Source organism: Quercus suber, unplaced genomic scaffold (assembly GCF_002906115.3).
Source record: "Quercus suber isolate HL8 unplaced genomic scaffold, Cork oak 2.0 scaffold_172, whole genome shotgun sequence".
Lineage (NCBI taxonomy): Eukaryota > Viridiplantae > Streptophyta > Magnoliopsida > Fagales > Fagaceae > Quercus > Quercus suber.
In genome coordinates, this window is record NW_027069632.1 from 150,167 (window position 1) to 168,379 (window position 18,213).

Sequence of the window (18,213 nt, forward strand, 5' to 3'; positions counted from 1 at the left end):
GTTGTATAATTGGATTCTGAGCATGAAAAAAAGACTAAACTTGCTTAGGCCACCACCCGATGTGGCAAACCAATTGAAGACACTTCTTATTTAAGAGATAGCTTATCAAGTGTTCAGTCCACAGTGTAAATCACTCACATTACATTACATTTTTTTTGTCCTTATCCATCTCACCTAAACTAAACATAACTAGGCTTTAAAAAACTTCAATTACAACCAATTGGACTCGGTTTTATGGATTCTTTTACCCTAGTTAGTACATAACTTATTTGTACTTTTCTCAATTTATTTAGTATTATTTATAATATTTTGGCTATAGTATACTGTATATGTGACCAACTCTAGCTAATTTGTAGAAGATTCGTAATTGATCCAAAACAATGTGGAACTAAAGTTTTGTTGTTGTATAATACTTTTGGAGTCCATGATAAAATTGTTTACTTAAAGTGAGCTAATCATAACCTGTATTCACTAAGAAACTGTGAAAATTAAAACATTTGGAAATCATGGTTATGATCATAGTGAGTATCATACCTAAAATAACGCAGGATAGAAATTTTATTCAAATATAATACCATGTCACTAATCACTACTCCTTATTCTTTAATAATCAAGTGTTTATCCGTAATCATTCTCAAAAAAAAGTGTTTATTCGTAAGACATAATTGTTGAAATTCAAAGAGGTTGAAACAGACCTATTATTGAGGAGATTGTTAATTGACCGAGTGAGACTAGGCAGAACTATTTCCTCCTTGCACGGGATTGACCATGACCAGCAATATTAAAATTAGATTTGGATCCCGTGCAGTAATTGCAAGCTGTAATTAGTAATTGCCATGTAATTGTGAGTGTGAGATGTAAAAGTTAGAAAAGTAAAAAAATGATGAAAGATTATGAAAAAATTTCAATTCAAGGGTTTAGATTAAAAGTGAATTTTTAACTTTCACCTCATCCAATGATTTCAATATATTTTTTTTAACAAATGAAGGTGTCAAGATTTCTTTGAGTATTTAACTATTCTCTCGAGTGTATGCAATCTTATTCTACACGCACTAGATTATTATAAGAATGAATCTCATGGGAGTGTGGCCCCGAGATAAGGGCAAGAGATTTCAAATCCAAAATCTCATAAAAATCATGACGCCTAAGGAAACCTCTAACCGAACGTCCTAACTATTGTACTAGATTTGTATCTATTAAAAATATATTGGAATGAAGAGAAAGTTTGGGAGTTGGAAAAAGATAGCACTGCACCGCCATATGAATATTATATACAAACCATGAAGTTATCAGTTATGTCATTGGCTCATTGTTGAAAACTTGGGGCTGGGGAACATGGAATTGAATTGTATGATTAAGATCTGGGGTCTATTCTAGTCTAGTGACACTTTCGACTATTGAAATTTGAACATAGTCTTTGGGTATGCATTGTGCAATGATGTGCGTGGCTATTTGGTCGGTCATGTGGGATCATAAATTATGATTTGGATCTTAGCCTTTAGTAGTATAATGTTGAATTCTAATACCACAAAAAGAACCGCAGTAAAAGATAGAGTGCCGGTTTGGATAGCACTTCTTTTCACTGGCGTTGCATTTTCCTATTTCACGTTTCGGTACTTTTTTTTTTTTTTTTCAATGCATGAACAGTAAAATCGCATGAGACATTTATTACCGTTCACATACTGTAGCATACTGTTCACACACTGTAGTAGCACTGTTTATGCATTAAAAAAATATTAAAAATGGTTCCACGGTACTATTTATACATTTAAAAATTATTTTGCTACAGTGTTTTCAGTAACAATCAGTTTTCAGCAACAATAAATTGTATCCAAACGAACCAGAAAAAGGGAAAGCCTATGACTTTTGTAATGCACGTCTTTAAAAGACCGGAATTACGGAACGGAATTGTTGGTGCAAACACAATAATAATGGAAACAACACTAAGAGAAACTGAATAGTACGCTGAATATTACTAATTTAGAGAGAGAAATTACATAACATTATTTGGACTGAGGCGCGGCACTCGCTCTCTTTAAGGAGATTTAAGCCCTTGGTTGGCTAATCTTTGTAACTGGTGCAGACCTTCTCTGACTTGTCTCCCCCAGGATACAACAGCCCAACAAATGTTGTATGGCTAGAACAACTTCTGCACAAAGTGTTCAAGCCCAAAGCTCCACCAGAAGAACACCTTTCTTTGGTCCGAAATTTCTCAAGTATTTAGGAATATTATTGAATTCACTCTCTCACACAACACTCTCTGTTTTTAACTATTTTCTTCATTCACTCTTAATATGAAATTAGTCCATAGCATAGCCGTATATATAGTCTTCCAACCCTTCACATAACCTACATGTTATTTATTAATTTAGAAAACTTCTCTTAATTTATTTAATCTAACTTACATACAAGTAGCTCTTTCTTTAACAAATTATAACTCATCTCTTTATTCATCTTCAGTTATTTTGAGTTTCAACATATTTAATTTAAAATGTACTAACATTCCCCCACTCATTTTAATATTAAATTCGGAAAATGAGAGATTACCGGGCAAAGAGGGATTATTATGCATCATGAAGGTGTGCTTTGCATTGAACCTTCACTTAGTGAAACAACAATCTCTACTCCAGAGTCAGTAGTGATCTTTGACTTGAACTATGACTACTTAAGGGAAATAAAGTATTACTGCTCACACATAATGATCCAGGTGTTGACATGAGCTTTTATAGCTAGCACTTTACGGCCGTGTGCTGATTCCAGTTTCATGAGTGTATTTGAGATTAAGTCCAAATCTCATAGGGAGCGGCCCCACCCCCACACTCACATAGGTGAAATTTTGTCAAGGGTGCTCATGTAATTCTGACACCCCACTCATATGAGCTACAAATTTCATTAAGAGTTTTTTTACTCAACCTCTCCACATTACAGGATAAATGCATTTACATTATAGGGATGAACAATTAAAAAATTATTTACAAAATAAATAATTTTAAAAAAATGAATAGTGCATTTCTAACGACTATCGTATGATTTGTTTTTCCCATTGAACCCAATTCTCAGAATCTCTGGTCCTTGGGTTGGGTATCCTCATATATGGCTCATGATTCTATGGACTTTAGTCCCATCCCCCTCGATGTATTCCAGACCCTATCTTTTGCCAAGGCCTTGGTAAATGGATCTGCAAGATTATCATTAGATTTAATATAATTCACAGTTATGATGCCACTACTCAAATAAGATCGCACGGTACTGTGCTTTCTTCTTATAGGTCTGGATTTATCATTGTAATAACGGTTTTTAACTCTACCAATTGCAGCAGTGCTATCACAATGAATTAATATAGGTGGAATTGGCTTTTCCCAAAGTGGAATTTCATATAACAAATCTCTAAGCCAATTTGCCTCTTCACTAGTTGAAGCTAATGCTATTAATTCAACTTCCATTGTTGAATTAGCAATTATTGTTTGCTTTTTGGATTTCCAACAAATAGCACCACTACCTAAAGTAAAAATATAACCAGCAGTAGAGAGAGAATCACCTGACAAATTATTCCAATCTGCATCACTAAAACCTTCAAGCACAGCAGGGTATTTTTTATAGAATAAGCCATAGTTTTTGGTACCAATTAAATATTTCATGATTCGCTGAATAGCTAGCCAATGATCTTTACTAGGCTTGCTAGTAAATCTGCTAAGCACTCCTACTGCATATGCAATGTCAGGTCTAGTACAATCAGTAGCATAGCGCAAACTACCAATGATGCTAGCATAATCCTTTTGATTAAAAATCTTTTCATCATTATTCATAGGAAATAAATGAACACTAGAATAAAAAGGAGTAGCTACACTTTTGTGATCATGAAAATTATATTTTCTCAATATTTTCTCAACATAATGTGATTGATCAAGAAATATCCCATCACATGTTTTTGTAATTTTCATGCCCAAAATAAAATTAGCCTCACCAAGATCTTTCATATCAAAATGGCTTTTAAGCATATTTTTTGTCTCATTTATAACATGCATATTAGAGCCAAAAATCAACATATCATCTACATAGAGGCTAATAATAACATGTAAATTATTCCATGATTTAGAATAAATGCATTTATCACATTCATTTGATTTATAACCATTCTCAATCATGCAGGAATCAAACTTTTCATGCCACTGCTTAGGTGCTTGTTTTAAGCCATATAGGGATTTAGTTAGCTTACATACCTTACTTTCTTGTCCAGGCTCTACAAAGCCTTCGGGTTGATCCATATAAATCTCTTCCTCTAGGTCCCCATTTTAAAAAGCAGTTTTTACTTCCATTTGATGAATTTTCAAATAAAAAATTGCAGCAATAACAATTAACAATCTAATAGATGTAATTCTTGTTACCGGAGAAAATGTATCAAAGAAATCAAGATCAACTTTTTGTTTAAAACCTTTTGCAACAAGTCTAGTTTTAAACTTATCTATTGATCCATCCGGTTTCAACTTTTTTCTAAGGACCCATTTACAACCTATGGTCTTACAACCCGGTGGAAGATCTACTAATTTTCAAGTTCTATTAGAAATTAGAGATTCCATCTCATCATTTACAGCCTTTTTCCAAAATATAGCATCAGGTGATGTTAAAGCCTCTTTTAAATTTTGGTGATTTTCCTCAATGTTGAAAACATAATAATCAGGACTAAAATCCTTTTCAACTCTAACTCTTTTACTCCTTCTAGGTTCCATTTCAAAATTTTCTTGATTTTGTAAATGTGAAGTAGAAGAACTAGGTTGTGACAAAATATTTTCTTCACCCCCACTATTTTTCAATTTAAAAGGAAATTTTTCTTCATGAAAAATTGCGTCACCAGATTCAAAAATTATTTTGTTTTCAAGATCAAAAAATCTATAGGCTGCACTATTAATCGCATAACCAAGAAAAGCACAGGTAGTAGCTCTTATACCTAATTTAGGCATTTTATGGTCAATAAGCCTTACATAAGCAAGACAACCCCACACTCTCAAATATCCCAAATTTGGCTTATGTCCTTTCCACATCTCAAAAGGTGTGGTATGTGACTTTTTATATGGCACCCTATTCAAAACATGACATGCAGTTAAAATAGCTTCACCCCAAAAATGTAAAGGTGCACCAGATTTAATTAACATGGCATTTGTTAACTCAATTAAAGTTCTATTTTTTTTTTCAGCCACACCATTAGAAGCAGGTGAATATGGTGCAGTAATTTCATGGATAATTCCCAAAGACTGAACAAATGAGTTGAATACACTTGATTCATACTCGCGGTCTCTATCACTTCTTATTCTTTTTATTTTTCTACCGAATTGATTTTCAACTTCTTTTAAAAAATCTTGAAATTTTTCAAAAGTATCACTTTTATTTTTCAACAAATAAATAGTTGTATATTTTGAGAAATCATCAATAAAAGTGATAATATATCTATTTCCTCCACGAGTTAAAATTCCCTCAAATTCACATAAATCGGAGTGAATTAACTCAAGCAATTCGGTATTTCTTATAACACTTTTATGAGACCTTTTTGTAATCTTAGCTTGACTACAAGTTTCACATTTTTCAAAATCTTTTGACAGTCTTGGAATTAATCCTAAACTACTCATAATTTCCACATATCTACTATTTATATGACACAAACGAGTATGCCAAAAATTAATAGAAGAAAGCATATAAACTGAACTGGTAGATGCTTTATTATTCTCAACATTCAATTTAAACATTCCATCACAAGCATAACCCTTGCCCACAAATAATCCCTTTTTAGTGATTACATAATTATCAGATTCCATAATTTGCTTGAAGCCAGCCTTGTTAAGCAAAAAGCTTGACATCAAATTCTTCCTCATGGACGGAGTGTAAAGTACATCTTTCAATGTTAGCACGCATCCAGAAGTGAATTTCAATTCAACCTCACCACTCCCAAGAACCTTAGTTTTGCTAGAGTCACCAAGCATAACAGTTTTTTCTTCTTCAAAAGGAGTGTACAATGAACCAATTTTTGTCATAGCAGACATGCCTATTAGCACCAGAATCTGCCCACCACCCTTCAACATATTGCACCATATTGATGTCTGTAATCATACCCACTAAAGGCTCTTCGGTTACGTTAGCCTGCGGGACAGATTCACGTTTCCGAAATTTACAAAATCGAGTAATATGCCCACTCTTGCCACAGACAAAACATGATCTATTAAATTGATTTTGTGAAGGGGGTCCTTGGTTCTTATTGTAATTTTTATTCGGGTTTCCCCTTCCTTGAGGTCTATTATTTTTTTTAAAGGCTCTCTTTTTAGGCTTCAATTGACCATTTCTAGGAAAATGATTTTTGGGCATATTATTATTGGCTGAAATAAAGTTTACCTTTGTGGTGGAATTACCATTGCTCTCTTGTGTCATGAGTGCATCTTGTCCTCTAGCCTCCTCCTCCACACGGATGCGTGTGATCAAAGTCTCCAAGGATGTCTCCTTTTGTTTGTACCGCAAAGTCTTTTGGAATTCCCTCCAAGATTGTGGTAGTTTATCAATTATGCCCGCTACCACCAAATTGTCTCCAATCTTTATGCCTTCGGATCTCAATTCTGCCACAATCATTTGGAAGTCTTGTGCTTGATCCACCACCGATTTTCCATCCACCATTTGGTAATAGAAAAATCTGCTAGCGGCATACTTTTTTGCACCTGCCTCCTCGGTATCATACTTGCTTTGTAAAACTTTCCAAATTTTCTTAGCAGAATTGTAAGTTGTATCATAATAATCATAGAAATGATCGACAAGACAATTCAATAGATAAGAGCGACAATTATATTCATCTTTTGTATACTTATCTATTTTTTCTTGATGGAGAATATATTCTTCCTCACTCATCTCATCGGTAGGAACTTTTGATGGATTCTTGTCAGTGAGGATGTAGGAGACTTTGAGAAGACTCAAGTGAAAGAGGACCTTTCCTTTCCACCTCTTAAAGTGGACTCCCTTAAAGCGAAAGGGCTTGTTGAGATCTCCAACAGGCTCATTTGGTTTCTCTTATGCAGGATCCATGTGTTTGAATCTCCTTAAAATTGTTGGTGCAAACACAATAATAATGGAAACAACACTAAGAGAAACTGAATAGTACGCTGAATATTACTAATTTAAAGAGAGAAATTACATAACACTATTTGGACTGAGGCACGACACTCGCTCTCTTTAAGGAGATTCAAGCCCTTGGTTGGCTAATTTTTGTAACCGGTGCAGACCTTCTCTGACTTGTCTCCCCCAGAATACAACAGCCCAACAAATGTTGTATGGCTAGAACAGCTTCTGCACAAAGTGTTCAAGCCCAAAGCTCCACCAGAAGAACACCTTTCTTTGGCCCGAAATTTCTCAAGTATTTAGGAATATTATTGAATTCACTCTCTCACACAACACTCTTTGCTTTTAACTATTTTCTTCATTCACTCTTAATATGAAATTAGTCCATAGCATAGCCGTATATATAGTCTTCCAACCCTTCACATAACCTACATGTTATTTATTAATTTAGAAAACTTCTCTTAATTTATTTAATCTAACTTACATACAAGTAAAAGAGCTAAACGACAGATGAAGTTTATTTAATAGAAGATAAACGGCATGTAGTTTAGTTGTTTAAATTAATTCAGATTGTATCACACGTGTTGTAACTGATCTATACACGTGTTGTAACTGATTTACTTGATTCTGTTAGTTAGTTAGGCCTCTGTTTTGGGGGTTTAGGTTCAGAGATGTATATATGCATAGATTGTGTACAGATTCATTATCTGATCAATTAGAGAAAATCTTATCATCCTTTTCTCTCAACTCTCTCTCTCTGCTTGTTCATTTCTTCATTCTTTCTCCTATTTTCTTATACACTCTATTCACAAAGATTCGTGCATTCATGCACGCACACGCTTCTTGCTTACTTGTCCCTACTCCTTGGTCTTTTGTCTCTTATCCCAATTTATATTATATGTATTGTGTTTTGTTTGCATAATCTTTCACCTCTTTATTTTTTAAATCACAATGTCACTAAACCACAAGACTATTCGTTCTATGCATATAAAAATTAAGCGTAGTAAAGAGCTTTAAGTTGGAATGAGAAGTATTATTATTGGACTTACGCGAGTCAAAATCGCAACTACTTCATAGGAGGAAAATGTCATTTTCACCACATAATTCAAACACTTGACGACCTAACAAAACATTATGATAAATTTTAATCCTTGCTTCTTTTCCACCATTCTTTTTGTTTATATTTTTCCCTGAGAACTACTTTCTTGCAAGACTTTCCTTAACGACCTAACAAAGCAATATAAACATGGGTATACTGAAAGTAAGAAAACCATATAGGTCATAATTTCCTTGTCGCAAGTGGTGGTAGCTGATAGAGTGATAGTAATTCATACAGTGATACATAAGATAAAGACTAATTAATAAAGCCACAACAATGTATGGGGCGTGCACTAGGTACCTTGATTTGACAAGGTTGATCCTCTAGAACATAGCTTTTGTGCTCCACCTCACTAATCCATAATCTCCCATGCCGTAAGGTCTCTCATGTGCTTATGTAAACAGCCACTACACTTAGAGCTCAGCTTAATTAAAATCCTAATCAACCTTTAAACTTACATGACTTTAGTGCTAATCACTCTCCACTCTCCACACCATTTCATTCCTATTGCCTTAGCCAAAACAAGAACAAAATTAAGAAACATTATCATCATATATAGTGTGGTAGAGCAACTCAGCCTTTTGTTATTCTTGATTTTTTACCCGTAAGATATTTGGAAATATTTTCTTCTTATTGTTATTTTTTTAATCTCTTTTTTCCCACAATTCAGATTAAAGCAAAGTAAAAGACTGGAATTTTAAGAGTTTGGTCTCTTTGTAAATTTTTTTTTTTTTTTTTTTTCATTAAAATTAGTGATACATAAGATAAAGACTAATTAATAAAGCCACAACAATGTATGGGGCGTGCACTAGGTACCTTGATTTGACAAGGTTGATCCTCTAGAACATAGCTTTTGTGCTCCACCTCACTAATCCATAATCTCCCATGCCGTAAGGTCTCTCATGTGCTTATGTAAACAGCCACTACACTTAGAGCTCAGCTTAATTAAAATCCTAATCAACCTTTAAACTTACATGACTTTAGTGCTAATCACTCTCCACTCTCCACACCATTTCATTCCTATTGCCTTAGCCAAAACAAGAACAAAATTAAGAAACATTATCATCATATATAGTGTGGTAGAGCAACTCAGCCTTTTGTTATTCTTGATTTTTTACCCGTAAGATATTTGGAAATATTTTCTTCTTATTGTTATTTTTTTAATCTCTTTTTTCCCACAATTCAGATTAAAGCAAAGTAAAAGACTGGAATTTTAAGAGTTTGGTCTCTTTGTAAATTTTTTTTTTTTTTTTTTTCATTAAAATTCATGCCTCTGCTTAGATGCACATGTAACATGCTTCATCTACTTATTTCGAGAGTCACATGTGGCTTCCAATAACGGTACGTACGTACCTCCAAAACTAGACACACAAAATGGCAATAGTCGTACAGGAAGATTTGTCAATCCCACAAGAGAGTGGAGGGATTGGGTGCATGTTTAGCCACATTCCAAAACTCCACTATGATTGACGTTTTCATGGTGTGTGTCTGTGCTATCTGCCATGTATATCCATGGCTCGCAAAACCTTTTGATAATGAACAACTGGGATCCATTTTAAGGACATGTTTTTTGTTCCATAGGAACTTCCTATCTCAGCTCCAACAACCAAATTTGGAAAATCTTAGGTATGATTTTTTATGTCTATTTGAAAGAATACACGGCAAAGATCAGAGATTTCAAGAATCTGTCAGTCGGTATCAAACTCATCAGTACATTGTATGTCAAGGAATGGAGTTATCTGAATCAGACAAAGAATCAACAGGAAAGGCTAGCATTGAAAAAATGTGGAGGTCTTCACACCAACGGAGCATTTGATTCGTCAATTAATTGATAATCAAAAGTCCACCATTGAAAACTTGTGGCTTAAAACCAAAGGAACGAACCATAACCGCACTTTTGCACCAATCCATCTTTAGTGCTAGAATGATTGGATTAGCTTTTTTTGGTGTTACTTTTCAAATATACTTAAAAAAAAAATAATTAAATTCATTTATTACAAATATTCGACCCCAAGGTTTAAAAAAGTGGGCTTTTTACAAATAACAACTCTTTAAAAAAAAAAATCAATAACTACAGTGGAGGATTACAAAAATAACACTCTAGCTAGAGTTTGAAACGAGTGTTTAGTCCTTACATTTTTTATTTGAACAATTAACACCCTAAACTTTATATTTGTGACAACTTAGGCCTTATGGCTTATGTTAGTATTTTCAGTTAAAGATTAATGAAGTTAATCATGTGATGTGCATATAGTTCTACCATATCATCTATAATTTTGAAAGTGCCATTATTATTATCATGTATACTTCCCATGATTAAGTTCTTTAAGTTGTAATAGAAAATTTTTTAAAAGAAAACAAAGGTTGTAATATAAAATATTAATATAAGGTTTGATTTGTCACAAACTTAAATTATATGATACTAATAATTTAATTAGAAAATCTAATGACGGGATTCTCAAAAAAATAAATAAATCTGAAGACGAAATTGATACTAACGACAAAGTCATGAGTAGTATTTGTAAAATTCGAAAGGAAAAAAAGTAAATGAAAAGACTATTTTGGTCTCTACATTTTAGGGCTACAGTTAATTTGGCTCTTACATTTTGGTAGCAATTAATTTAGTCCTTACATTTTAGTAACAATTAATTTGGTCCCTATTATTATCCACTTGCAATCAAATTAGTCCCTACCGTTACCTATTAACGGTAGAGATTAATTTGTGCATAGTTAGCATGCACGTGACTAAAAAAAAAAAAAAAAATCCACATTAGACAAAAAATACAAAATTCGAAAGGATGAATTAAAAAAAAAAAATTCCCAGCTTTTCTTGCAATTTCTTAGTGACCAAACACAACTTAAAACACAAAAATCAAACTAAACAATATTCACCCATCACAAACTAAAAGATCCTTCAATAGCTCCAAATCAAAATTAGCTCCACTGTGAACCCAACCACCGTAATACAACCATAAAAAATCAACCTAAATTAAGATCGTACTAGATCGGATTAGTGAGCTTGGCATTGCTGTTGGATCGGCGGCGTGTGAGGTGGAGATCTTCTGGTGGACTTGTGATGGCGCATGTGTAGGCTAGGTTTTTACCGAAGGGCCATGGTAAACAAGTTGCAACCTGCACACTCAGGACAACTATCATCAAATACTAATCAATCAAACCTTCCACGGTACCACAACAAAACCACATCAATTTTCATTTGCATGTGGCTTTCTCTTGTCCAGGTCATAGATTGAGTTTTTGCTTGAAATCAAATTTATCACCTTGGTTGAAACAGGTTTCAAGCATGTGGCTTCCTATGGGCTCCTGTGAGTTTGGTATGAATTGAACTGTGTTGTGGGTTAAAATTGACTTGTTCTTCTTCGGTTATTTCTTGAGGTTTGATTTATGTGTTTGGTTGCCAAGAAAGTGCAAGAACAGTTGGGAATTTTTTTTTTTAATTTTTAAATTCAACTTTTTTTATGTGACTTTTTTTATAAAAATTTATGACATGGCATTTTTAATAGCATTTAAATATTTTTATTATAATTTTATCTGCTACATGTGTGCCAACCATGCACACCGTTTGCCATATAAGCATTTACCGTTAGTAGTTAATGATAGAGACTAAATTGGCTGCAAGTTGAAAATAACAGAGATCAAATTGACTATCCTCAAAATGTAATGACCAAATTGATTGTAATCTCAAATTGTAAGAACCAAAAATAGTGTTTTCGCCAAAAAAGTAAAGAAGAAATTTTAAATCTCTGGACATTTACTCAAAATTTTAAGATAAGTTTTAATTATTTGGTAACTGATTGTCAATCAAATTGTAATTGCCAACTACAGTTTACTGTGCCTTGACACAGAATTTTCAAAATCCAAAACCTAAATGTTCTGTATGGATCACTAAATCTGTGATTAAAACATTTTCTAATAGAAAGTGACTCATTTTCTACATAAGATTGCCTCAAAAGAGGTGGGTGGCATGCATGGCTGCTTGCCACTGAAGGCAAGGCAATAAATAACCAAAGCCCATTGTATGGTACGGATATTTTTATTTTTTTTTATTTTTTGATACGGATATTTTCTGATGTTGATGCAAGGATAAGGATAGTGATATTCTGAAGAATAAGATTGTTTTCTCAAAAAAAGAAGAAAGAAGAATAAGTTTGTCTAATTGGGCATCCCACACCATGCCAAACACATGTATCATTCTAATTTCTACCCAGACGCACTCGCAAAAGGCTAGGAAGGAAAGCACTCTGAAAAGATGGTGTTTAATTAATTGTAATTTTGTGACAAAAGATCAGTCTGTGTCTAGCTAAGGTCGTGACTAGTCCATTCCATACATAGGTTAGGTCATTTTCTTTAATTCACAATCCCATTATTGATAAGTAGAATCATTGCAAAGAAAAGTAACGAGGCTCATTTTATTTACGCACTAATGTGACGAGAGCTTCCAGTTTTTATTTTTTATTTCTTTTAAAGATAATTATAATATGCTGTTAACCTATAACTCAAACTATTTTTCCTCTAGACTCTCTTGGCGGGTTCCAGTTTCTTAAATAGCCTTCAAAATTGAAGATTCTTTCAATATTCACTCCATTGCCATGGAATATTAAACATGCCCTGAGTGCGAACCCATTATATTAAGAGCATCTAAAAAGGGCCCGAGCAGCTTATTCCAAGCCCAGCAAATATTTTGTATTGTGACACAAAACCAAAGCTTTGTGGTTCTTAGATCTAACAGATCAAATATATTAAATAGTTAAATATTTCCACCTACAAACAGTTGCTTATCTACTATTCCACTGCAACAACAACATTAAATATTTTTCTCCTTTTTATGGACAAAGTTTTTCTTTTAAGACTCGTACCAAAGCTTGACTTAAAAACGTAAGGTTCTCAATAAATATTTATTTCATAGAATTAACCTACAAGAGAGTTTAATAATGAGCAACAATTATGTATGTGCTAAGGCAGAAAACATAGTGCATACATGACTTTAATAAAATTGACACCACAATATGGATGGAAAAGTGAATGAATAGAAAATGGAGAAATGATAGAAAAGTGAGAGAATAAATTTTTTTTAGCTTTTTTCTCATGGTGATTGGCTTAAGGAGCAGAGAAGTAAAGAGATAAAAAAACCCTTTAATTTGTTTGATTAGAAAGAAAAAATGAAAAGATAGAAAATTTAGTTTGTATAACTTTACTTTCGTGCCTCTATTACATAAAACAATTTTTTTTAATAAAGTATGATTATTTTTATTATTATTATTATTATTATTTACTAAAAAATAATTTTATCATTTAATATATATATACACACATACACACAACAAAGAAGAACCAAAAAGAAATGTAGCGCTAATTAAAAAAAGTAGTAACTGCGTTAAAAACAGAAAAAGAAAAACTGTAACTATTATACATACTCGTGCTTATACCACGTTCCAGCAGTTAATGACTATCAAGACAAAAATTGAGAATAAAAAAAATAAGATAAAAGCAAGAAAGAAAAAAAAAAAACCAAAAGAGTCACAGTTGCCACATACAACACAGTGACAGCATAGGATTAAAAACAAGTGAAGGTATACATGTCATTTCACACAATTTAGGGGGATTTGTTTTCTCTGTATCTCTTGTTTCTCTCCAATTTAGGTAGCAATACTTATCACATTGATTGCCATTCAACATCTTGCAATTCAATCGGTAGTACAAAAAATCTAACTTGGCAATCTTTCTTTGATTAGGTAATTGTAATAACATGTATCCGGTGTGGATGAAATGAGTGCCATTTCATTCCATAATTGTGAGGATTCACACACTAATCTCCTTAAATTTATCTTCATATTTTAAAATAAGAACATATATTTCCTATTTTAGCTAGTCACTTTTCAAAATAGTTATATGATCCTCGATTCATTTCCCAAAATTTTGTTTGTATTTATTTATTATTACTTTGCCTTGGTAATTGAAAAAAAAAAGTGAGAAACATAATGAAAATTAAATAAAGAAATAGCCTTTTTAAGTTAGAATATAAATTTTTTTTCAAGAATAAAAAGAGTTTAACTTATTTTCAATACTTTTTTAACTAGAAATCTCATTTTGTTTTAAATACACAATAGTAAGTGTTAGTGAGTTTTAATCTCCATTTTTTATTTAGTTAGTGGGTGATGTGACAGTTTCTTGTTAAAAAAAAAAAAATTCCAGTTAAAAACGTATCGGAGGTAAGTTAAACCTGAATAAAAAATACGTAATCTTATACGAATGCGATGATGGGAAAAATGAGAGCAGTAAATCGACCGGTGGTGCTGACGGTGTTAGCGTTGTTTTTCTTGTGTCAAGCAAGTCTTGTTTCGGGGAAGTATCATGTGCATTTGCTCAATGCAGTATTCGGGGCTTTGAATGTAACTGTGATTGTTTTTTAATAATCATAGTTACAAACTTACAATTAGAAATTTATAACCAAAAAAAAAAAAATTGTTATGTCATGTGTTGTAGCATTTCTATATTAAATAATTAATATAAATAAAGGGAAATTCTAATGAGTGCCCTTAAGGTACTAGTTAATAATCCATTTAAAGAAAGTTTTTATGGAAAATGAAAAAAAAAGTAATTAATATTTTGACAGCTTTTTTTATTTCCCATAAAAGTGATATCAAAACTTTTCTAAAATGGATTATTAATTAGTGCCCTAAAGGCACTGATTAGCATAACCCATAAATAAAATACTAGCAACTTAAATGTAAAGATATGAAAGTTAAAAAGGAAGATAAGAAGTTAGTTAAATATGAAATCTCACATTGATAAGGAGAGAGACTCATTTATTATTTATAAGTGTGGTGATTAAATGAGCTAGAATATATTGGAGTAGATATTGAGTCAAATACATGCATAAGGGGAGGGGAAGGTTATCCATTACTGAGTTTAAATTTTTCAATGCGTCTAGTTGAGGCCTAACCAAACTGAATTGAAGTTAAGCTGAAGACCCGCTTTGCAATTAGTTTTGATTAAAATTCAAATAACAGATATGAAGTTAATTTACGTAGAATTTACCACATTAGATCTTTCAACCTATTTGATTCTTCTAGAAATGAATTATAAACAAGCGTATGGATGAAATGCTACAGCATATGTCATATCTTATAGAGGAAAATCGTTGCAAATACAGTCTAAAATATGTCATATCTTTAGGCTAAGGAGTAAAAAGGATTTAGGATGAGTTTTTCTCTAAAAGTGTTTGTAAAAAAAAAAAAAAAAAATCTACGAGGAGTTATGGTTGTAAAATAGAGTTTTGAATTTTTAAAAACGCCCCTTAGACTCCCAAAACGCTTAACCAGATGGACCTTAAAAAGAAAAAGGAAAAAAAGACACATTAATTAACAAGTCAAGAATCAAGATCATGAACTCTCTTAATGGATTCAATCATTCAATAGTTGTCTTCTTTTTTTAAAAGAAAAAAAAAAAGTTAAGTTGGATTTTCAATAAGAGATTGTCACATCATTCTAGTTGTTTAAAAACCCATATTTTACATCATTCATTAAGAGATTGTCACATCAATTTTTTATTTAAAAGTTAAAACTCCATACATTCTACCAAATATAATAACATTTCAATAAACTCACAGCTAAGTTGGATTTTCATATGAATATTAGAATTGATTGAGTGTAGTTATGCCTATTCTTTAATATATAATATAATGATGTGGCATGTTGGGATTGGAGGGGTAAAACTTAGGTAATACGCCACATCCTTGTAGAATTTAATCTATTGTAGTGCAGATTCTATCTCAACTTGGCTGAAGCAGCTTGTTTCACCAAAACCTCTAAAAACTTGTATTCTTATTGATTCCTTTTGTTTTTTCAACTTAAAAATTAAATAATAAAAAAAATCAAACTTCTCAACTACATTTTATTTAAAGCATGGGTTTCTAAATAAAAATGTATAAGTTTCTGACGTTACTTTCTTCAATATAGTGTGTATTTTTTTTTTTTTTTTTTTGAGAGACATAAAACATTATCATGAGGCAATAAGAAGGAACTTGTTCCATCTCAACACTAGAGGTTAAGGGCCCGGTATGGAATAATTCTTAAAAAGAGAACTACAAGAATGTGACACATGATGATTGCTAGTTGAAAATCCCAACCTACCTTGGCCTTTTGGCTAATCAAGTTTAGTGTCCATCCTTGAGGCAGTAACTCTTCTCTTTTTTCCTTTTTGTGAGAAACCTTTAGGACAGTTATCAAATTCTGTTTTGGCAACAAAAAGCCATGTGAGATTACCACAGTTGTAAAATTGCATTAAGTTTTGTATTCTTAGGGTCTGTTTGGATACAGCTGGAAACTGAAAATTGAAAACACTATAGCAAGATAATTTTTAAATGTGTAAATATTACCGTGGAACCCATTTCTAATGAAAAAGTTGTTGAAAAGTGAAATTTGTAGGTCCATGAACAGTAAAATTTGTGTGAAAAAGTCAAATGTTGCTGCTACTGTTCAATGAACAGTAGATTAACAGTACAAAATGCCGGTTGGGAAAGCTGAAAAGTGATTAAAAAAAAAAACGCAAACGCGTTTGGGAAGCGCAAAACGCGCTTCCCAAACGCACACTTAGTATGTGGGGATCTTTATATAGCTTTTATTACCGCATGTCTTTGATACGATGGTCACTTCACAATTATAAGTGTTTGTGGGGTGTATGGGGTAAGAGTCAGGGTTCAAGTTTCCAAGAAAGAGCTTCACACATATATACACTTTGATTAGATTAGAGTAGAATTCTATCTTCTATTAAAAAAAAAAAAAATGTTATGTGGGAAGCACCTTGCTTTTGTTACCAAAAGGGTGCCTTGTGTAATTGTGTTGATGATGAGTCGATGACTGCCAAAAATATCATGTATATGGCTTTATTAGTGATGGACTTGGAAACAGTCTAAAGTTTCGTGACACAGTTTTATGTAGTTGTGGGAAAGGGTAATACGATATACTAATATAAAGCATAAAGATTGTAAGGATAATACCATGACTACATTTTAGATCTGTATACATTCTTGTATATAATATTCCCAATGAAAAATTTTAATATGACTCAGTGTCATGAGGTACAGATCACTATAATCTCCTTATTTATTTATGATCCACTAGAAAAGCTTGGCAAAAGATCTGATAAAGATTAGATTAGATAGAAAAGTTCATATGTATTCCTAACATCCTTTAGTTGCACATTTGCAGATAAGTGGCTTTCACCTTTTTTTTTTTATTTATTTATTTTTTTTAATATAAGAAAAGAAATATGGTTATTGAGTTTAATTTTTCAATGGGCCTCGATGAGGCCTAATCAAAATTGAATTGAAGGTGAGCTGAAGACCCGCTTTGCAATTAGTTTTGATAAAAATTCTTAGGACAAATTACAACTTATTCCTTGGTTTGGCTGAAATTTATTTATCTGGTTTGGCTGAAATTTAAGTTGCATACCTGTAGTTTAAAATTTGACACTTTACTCACATGAAGATTGACTGAAATTTAAGTCACCTATCTGTGGTTTGAAATCCCATGATGCAAGTGTCCCTCTAGATTTTTTTTTGATGTCATTTGATCTTATATTTTTATGTTTTGTGTTTTTGGAGGAGATAGACACAAAAGTTGAGCAAAATTACATATTTAGCCCTGTTTTTAATAGAGTTGGGTTAAGTAAATCCAACTGAGCTAATCTCAAGTAAGTGAAGTGTCAAATTTCAAATTAGAAGTAGGCAGCTTAAATTTCAGTCAAACCATAGGTTGATAAGTTGTAATTTGCCCAAATTCTTATAACAAATATGAAGTTTATGTAGAATTTAAAACATTTGATCTTTCAACCTATTTGATTCTTCTAGAAATGAATTATAAACAAGCGTATGATGAATGAAAACGAATTAAATAATCCAAGATGAAATGAGTGCATGTGAATCACATTACGATCTTATCAACTTATTTGGGTTCATTAATAATTATAGGTGGATGGAAGAGTAAGATTTTCCAAGGCTTATGCAG